Source organism: Schistocerca americana, chromosome 9 (genome assembly GCF_021461395.2).
Source record: "Schistocerca americana isolate TAMUIC-IGC-003095 chromosome 9, iqSchAmer2.1, whole genome shotgun sequence".
NCBI lineage: Eukaryota > Metazoa > Arthropoda > Insecta > Orthoptera > Acrididae > Schistocerca > Schistocerca americana.
Genome location: NC_060127.1, coordinates 146,800,303 through 146,807,274, shown reverse-complemented (window position 1 = coordinate 146,807,274; position 6,972 = coordinate 146,800,303).

Below are 6,972 nucleotides of genomic sequence, written 5' to 3'. Positions count from 1 at the left end.
AGGTAAGTTTTGTAGAAGATTGCCCATCTGGCTTTCTTTTGTCGTAATGGTGCACAGGCGGCCATTACGTGGAATGTAGTTGAAATATAATAAAAGGGCTTCACCGCCAAATTAATAAATAGTTTGAACACTGATAATAATTCTCAAGCATTAATATTTGCAAAGTTCGTAGATAAATTTAACTGCAGCAGGCAACAATCGTAGGTCTTCCTCACGATATCTCTGAGTTTGCAATTAAATTTATTTCTGTTAAATAAATGCTTAACCACTGAAGCCAGTGAGAAATAAATGAAATTATTTATCGTGAGTACAAATCCTTTCCCTACGTAGGTGGGCCGGCCGGAGTGACCGAGCGGTTCTAGGCGCTTCAGTCTGGAACCGCGCGACCGCTTCGGTCGCAGGTTCGACTCCTGCCACGGACGTGGATCTGTGTAATGTCCATAGGTTAGTTAGGTTTAAGTAGTTCTAAGTTCTAGGGGACTGATGACCTCAGATGTTTAGTCCCATAGTGCTCAGAGCTATTTGAGACTACGTAGGTGGTTATACCGCCTCTCTCTCTCTCTCTCCGCAACAGTTAATAAGGCAATAACAGTAATAGCTTCAAGCTACTTTCTTATTATCTTTTAGCGAGCCGCGAGTTTGAATAACGTAATTAAACCATTGCAAGTAAAGCTTACCCATTTTTGCCTACTAGCAACTTTGATTGCCGTTGGCGTACACGAAAGCCGCATTTACGAGCGCGCAGAATATACGCGACCCCCTACAGAATATTAAATATCCCTTACCTTTTTCCAAACAACCCCGACCACATCTTAAATTAAAATCAAAACACTTTAATACCAAAGACGATACACATCTCGTCGACGTCTCCGTTGCTCACATTGAACAAATTGAGTAAGCGGCAGTTAATAACAAATCAACATTATGCCTTTCTCACTTGTTTTAACCTTTTCTGCTCACGTCCCGTCCCTTGTCCATTCGACGTGGAAAAATTTCAAAAAGTCTTTCTTGGTTTCGCATTGTCAGATCTGTACCTAGTGGCCAAAACTGGAACTAATGTCTTTTCCATCGTAAATCGGTTTCGCATTAACGTATTACGATATTAGCTGCCATACAATAATTACAACCCACATTCGACCTCTGTGAGTAGCTGCATTTTAATTATAATCAGCCAGTGCTTATGAATAACGCTGTACTTCGTAAGGCATAAGGAGAGTACTTTTGAAACAAGCGCTAGCATTGAGCGTAATTTGTGAGTGGACTGTGAGTTTCTTGGCACGCAGCACGCAGCATGTTAATTTACTCGAAAAGTTACCGACAAATGTAGATATAATTTCATTTGTACTCCAGGGGGGTAAGTTGAGAGTCTTCCTGTGCGTGTTCTGTAGCAATGACTTGGCAAATAACATTAATAGTGGCCTGCGACGTTTCACAGGTGATGTTGTTATCTGTAAGAAATTACTGTCTGAGAAAAACTGCACAAACATTCTGCCAAGCATTGAAATGTTTTCGAAGTGGTGAAAAATTGCCAGCTTACTTTTAGTACTTAGAAAGGTAAAATCAAGCTTTTTGCAAAAGGACAAAACGTAGTATCCTATGATTACAATAGCAATGAGTCATAGCTGGAACCAGTCTACCATTACGAAAACGTCATGTAACAATTGAAAGAGAGATGAAGTAGGAATGATCACACAGGCTCTCTCATACATAAAGCAGGCGACTAGCTCATTAGTAGGACACGGGTAAAGAGCAGTCAATATACAGGGTGGTCCATTGGCCAAATAAATCACGAAATAAGCATCAAACGAAAAACTACAAACAACGTAACTCGTCTAGCTCGAGGGGGAAACCAGATGGCTCTGTGGTTGGCCCGCTAGATGGCGCTGCCACAGGTCAAACGGATATCAACTGCGTTTTTTAAAAATAGGAACCCCCATTTTTATTACATGATCGTGTAGTACGTAAAGAAATATGAATGTTTTAGTCGGACCACTCTTTTTCCTTTATGATAGATGGCGCTGTAATAGTCACGGGCGTGTGCTATGTATGCTGCTCGGTATCCTGGACGACATCATCCAAGAGTCCGGACCGTTCGCCTGATGGTTACGTTATTTAAGGAAACAAGACGTGTTCAGCCACATGTGAAAAATCAACCACGACCTGCAAAAAACGATGATGCCCAAGTAGGTGTTTTAGCTGCTGTCGCGGCTAATCCGCACGTCAGTAGCAGACAAATTGCGCGGCAATCGGGAATCTCAAAAACGTCGGTGTTGAGAATGCTATATCAACATCGATTGCACCCGTACCATATTTCTATGCACCAGGAATTGCATGGCGACGACTTTGAACGTCGTGTACAGTTCTGCCACTGGGCACAAGAGAAATTACGAGACGATGATAGATTTTTTGCACGCGTTCTATTTAGCGACGAAGCGTCATTCACCAACAGCGGTAACGTAAACCGGCATAATATGCACTATTGGGCAACGGAAGATCCACGATGGCTGCGACAAGTGGAACATCAACGACCTTGGCGGATTAATGTATGGTGCAGCATTATGAGAGGAAGGATAATTGGCCCCCATTTTATCGATGGCAATCTAAATGGTGCAATGTATGCTGATTTCCTACGTAATGTTCTACCGATGTTACTACAAGATGTTTCACTGCATGACAGAATGGCGATGTTCTTCCAACATGATGGGTGTCTGGCACATAGCTCGCGTACGGTTGAAGCGGTATTGAATAGCATATATCATAACAGGTGGATTGGTCGTCGAAGCACCATACCATGGCCCGCACGTTCACCGGATCTGACGTCCCCGGATTTCTTTCTGTGGAGAAAGCTGAAGGATGTTTGCTATCGTGATCCACCGACAACGCCTGACAACATTTTCAGCGCATTGTCAGTGCATGTGCGAACATTATCGAAGGCGAACTACTCGCTGTTGAGAGGAATGTCGTTACACGTATTGCCAAATGCATTGAGGTTGACGGACATCATTTTGAGCATTTATTACATTAATGTGGTATTTACAGGTAATCACGCTGTAACAGCATGCGTTCTCAGAAATGATAAGTTCACAAAGGCACATGTATGGCATTGGAACAACCGAAATAAAATGTTCTGTATTTTAAAAAAACCTACCTGTTACTGTACAACTGTTCATCTAAAATTGTGAGCCATATGTTTGTGACTATTAGAGCGCCATCTATCACAAAGCGAAAAAGGTGGTCCAATTAAGACATTCATATTTCTTTACGTACTACACGAATACGTAATTAAAAATGGGGGTTCCTATTTAAAAAAAAACGCAGTTGATATCCGTTTGACCTATTGCAGCGCCATCTAGCAGGCCAACCATAGCGCCGCCATCTGGTTTCCCCCTTCAAGCTAGACAAGTTTCGTTCTTTGTAGTTTTTTCGTTTGACGCTTATTTCGTGAGATATTTGGCCCGGTCCCGATCAATGGACCACCCTGTATAATGAGGACTGTCTACAGTAAACTCGTTGACACATGCTAGGAAATTGCTCAAACGCGTTGGAAGCATACCAACAGCACTAAGATATCAATCCGCGAAAGACAGCGCACGGCACCAAAATGTTCTAAAATGCTGCGTGCGAAAACGCGATTTTTCGGTGGGTTATATCTCGGTTCATTTTGATCACAGTGATAAGGGGTCCAGAGTTCTGGAAAGCCCTTAGCCTAGGCGCCACATTTATACCTGTCGGAAGAACGGACATTCTGTAGCTATTCTACAGTGCAGGGTCAAAATTTGAACATTATAGAGCTTTCTCCAGTGCAGGCAAATTGAGCAAACCGGTTGGTACTTTTTTATTATATTTGCTTTAGGGTGGACCTTAGGCGACTTATAAAAGCATCATTTGATCATGGGCCGCCCCCTTGAAAACCACGAAAAACCATGACTTTCAGGTACGAAAAGTACCAATTATGGTAATAGCCACTTGTATAATTTCTATACGTGGCAGATCGCCGACGTTTTTGCCATACGTTCTTAGAATGATATTCTAGAGAAACTTCGTAACTTTCTTTGATAGCATTATCACTTACCAAGACGCGGATGTTCAAAGTTACCGTACTTACGCAGAAAACCGCAAAAACCGGTTTCTAGCCGTTTCTGCGGAGTAGGTAGCAGTAATCTAAATAACTATAGCAAATGGCTCACATTTCAACTGTACAACCCTTAGACATTCATATACACTCCTGGAAATTGAAATAAGAACACCGTGAATTCATTGTCCCAGGCAGGGGAAACTTTATTGACACATTCCTGGGGTCTGATACATCACATGATCACACTGACAGAACCACAGGCACATAGACACAGGCAACAGAGCATGCACAATGTCGGCACTAGTACAGTGTATATCCACCTTTCGCAGCAATGCAGGCTGCTATTCTCCCATGGAGACGATCGTAGAGATGCTGGATGTAGTCCTGTGGAACGGCTTGCCATGCCATTTCCACCTGGCGCCTCAGTTGGACCAGCGTTCGTGCTGGACGTGCAGACCGCGTGAGACGACGCTTCATCCAGTCCCAAACATGCTCAATGGGGGACAGATCTGGAGATCTTGCTGGCCAGGGTAGTTGGCTTACACCTTCTAGAGCACGTTGGGTGGCACGGGATACATGCGGACGTGCATTGTCCTGTTGGAACAGCAAGTTCCCTTGCCGGTCTAGGAATGGTAGAACGATGGGTTCGATGACGGTTTGGATGTACCGTGCACTATTCAGTGTCCCCTCGACGATCACCAGTGGTGTACGGCCAGTGTAGGAGATCGCTCCCCACACCATGATGCCGGGTGTTGGCCCTGTGTGCCTCGGTCGTATGCAGTCTTGATTGTGGCGCTCACCTGCACGGCGCCAAACACGCATACGACCATCATTGGCACCAAGGCAGAAGCGACTCTCATCGCTGAAGACGACACGTCTCCATTCGTCCCCCCATTCACGCCTGTCGCGACACCACTGGAGGCGGGCTGCACGATGTTGGGGCGTGAGCGGAAGACGGCCTAACGGTGTGCGGGACCGTAGCCCAGCTTCATGGAGACGGTTGCGAATGGTCCTCGCCGATACCCCAGGAGCAACAGTGTCCCTAATTTGCTGGGAAGTGGCGGTGCGGTCCCCTCCGGCACTGCGTAGGATCCTACGGTCTTGGCGTGCATCCGTGCGTCGCTGCGGTCCGGTCCCAGGTCGACGGGCACGTGCACCTTCCGCCGACCACTGGCAACAACATCGATGTGCTGTGGAGACCTCACGCCCCACGTGTTGAGCAATTCGACAGTACGTCCACCCGGCCTCCCGCATGCCCACTATACGCCCTCGCTCAAAGTCCGTCAGCTGCACATACGGTTCACGTCCACGCTGTCGCGGCATGCTACCAGTGTTAAAGACAGCGATGGAGCTCCGTATGCCACGGCAAACTGGCTGACACTGACGGCGGCGGTGCACAAATGCTGCGCAGGTAGCGCCATTCGACGGCCAACACCGCGGTTCCTGGTGTGTCCGCTGTGCCGTGCGTGTGATCATTGCTTGTACAGCCCTCTCGCAGTGTCCGGAGCAAGTATGGTGGGTCTGACACACCGGTGTCAATGTGTTCTTTTTTCCATTTCCAGGAGTGTAGAAAGGCCAGTTTTTCCTTTTCGGAAGTATGTATCCGTTGTCAAGATACACACGAAAAAGCACGATTTTTAAGAACCAAAAGTGTCAACGTGCAGACGGTCACTTCTATAATTTCTATTCATTACAAACTGCCGAAATGTTTACCGTATGGTTTTAAGACGATGTCCTCGGGGAATCTTGCAACTTTTTTGATGTCACTATCCAGAGGTTCAAATTTACCGTATTTATGCATGAAGAATATGCTTGTAAATCTGGTGTAAGGCGTAAATGTAGTTTTAACTGGTCAAGTGAACCGCTGGCGAGGGTGCTAGACTCGTCGCAAGAGTTCTGAGGCTACCCAGCTATGTTTTTAGTCTACATTTTTTCACCCATATAACTTTATGATGCGCTGTCTGTGTATAATGGGCAATAACACACCGTTCAAATATACACGACGTGGTACTCCAGTGACAAGGGATAGCTTATAAAAGGGCTTAACATGCCTGAAAAGGAGTTTAACATGCCTGAAAATAAAATTGCCAAAAATTATATAAAACTGGTAAGACTGCAAATTTAGTAAAATAATTCTGATAACATCTTTACTGCTGTAAGATACACATCATAAGCTGGTCATATTAGGTGAGCTGTGATCGATGAGCAAAGTAGCCAGAGAAAATGTTTAACCTTATGTTGTGAGTACTTGTTTGTTATTTCTGTGAGTCAAAGTATATATGTGTCGAAGTATATAAATAAACTGCGAAAATATTCCAGAATGAGGTTTTCACTCTGCAGCGGAGTGTGTGCTGACGTGAAACAATCTGGCAGATTAAGATTGTGTGCCGGACCAAGAATCGAACTCGGAACCTTTGCCTTTCGCGGGCAAGTGCTCTACCAACTGAGCTACCTGTCATCAAAGCATATGTTTCGGCAGTACCTCTCTCCTACCTTCCAAATTCCACAGAAGCTCCTCTGCTAATCTTGCAGAGCTAGCCCTTCTGGAAGAAAGGATATTGCGGAGTCATAGCTTAGTCACAGCCTGGGGGATGTTTCCAGAATGAGATTTTCACTCTGCAGCGGAGTGTGCGCTGACATCAAGTTAAGCCATGTCTCCACAATAGCCTTCCTTGCAGGAGTGCTAGTTCTGCAAGGCTCGCAGGAGAGCTTCGGTGGAGTCTGGCAGGTGGTAGACGAGGTACTGGCAGAATTCAGGCTCTGAGGAGGAGTCGTGAGCAGTGCTTGGGCAGCTCAGATGGTAGAGTACTTGCCCGCGAAAGGCAAAGGTCCCGAGTTTGCGTCTCGGTCTGGCACACCACACAGACTTAATCTGCCAGGAACTTTCGTGTCAAAGT